Raw genomic sequence first — 807 nt, forward strand, 5'->3', positions numbered from 1 at the left:
CACACTTGCTCATCATGACTGACTTCCCTTCAAATATCAGGAAGGACTTCTTGTTCTGAGAGCACTATTTTACCTCGTATACAAACTGTTTGTGCATTTTAAACTACTTTAGAACAACATGATTACCTTCCTGTTATAACAAATGAAGTCTATGTAGTTTAAGCTGTGAGCTGAGTCATAACAATAAAACAAGGCTTATGGTGCACAAGCTTTCCTTTGAGGTAAAATGAATCACTTATAAGGTTTATTTAGAATAAAATCTACATAACCGAAAATTGACAAATCATAATGAACAGGTTATATTTTAAAATGATCATTTTAAAAATTGTGATAATTAAAGCAATATGGATAATTAATTGTTTATAGGATTAATTCTTGTATTAATATGATCAGCAACATGTTTTTAACAAATTGGATAAGGGAAGGTGAATGTACCACACACTAACTCACTATTACATTTTTTTTCATTTGAAAACATAAAAGACTGATAAGAACAGATACTACACTTGATCTTAGCCAAAAGGCCAAGAAGGAGATAGAAATGGATCAATTCACAATCTTCTACATGATAACAGCAAGTTGTGCCAGCACCATTTGTTGAAGATGCTGTCTTTTTTCCACTGGATGGTTTTTGCTCCCTTCTCAAAGATCAAAGGGTTTGTCTATCTTATTGATTTTCTCAAAGAACCAGCTCCTCATTTGGTTGATTCTTTGAATAGTTCCTCTTGTTTCCACTTGGTTGATTTCGCCCCTGAGTTTGATTATTTCCTTCAGTCTACTCCTCTTGGGTGAATTTGCTTCCTTTTG

General features: G+C 33.2%; 1 pseudogene; it reads right to left on the minus strand.

Annotated features, from left to right (window-relative positions):
* Nucleotides 1–420: 420 nt before the first annotated feature.
* On the minus strand, nt 421–536 carry LOC115029346 (annotated as a pseudogene).
* Between the last annotated feature and the right edge of the window lie 271 nt (nt 537–807).

This window comes from Mus caroli, chromosome 14 (genome assembly GCF_900094665.2).
Source record: "Mus caroli chromosome 14, CAROLI_EIJ_v1.1, whole genome shotgun sequence".
Classification (NCBI taxonomy): Eukaryota; Metazoa; Chordata; class Mammalia; order Rodentia; family Muridae; genus Mus; species Mus caroli.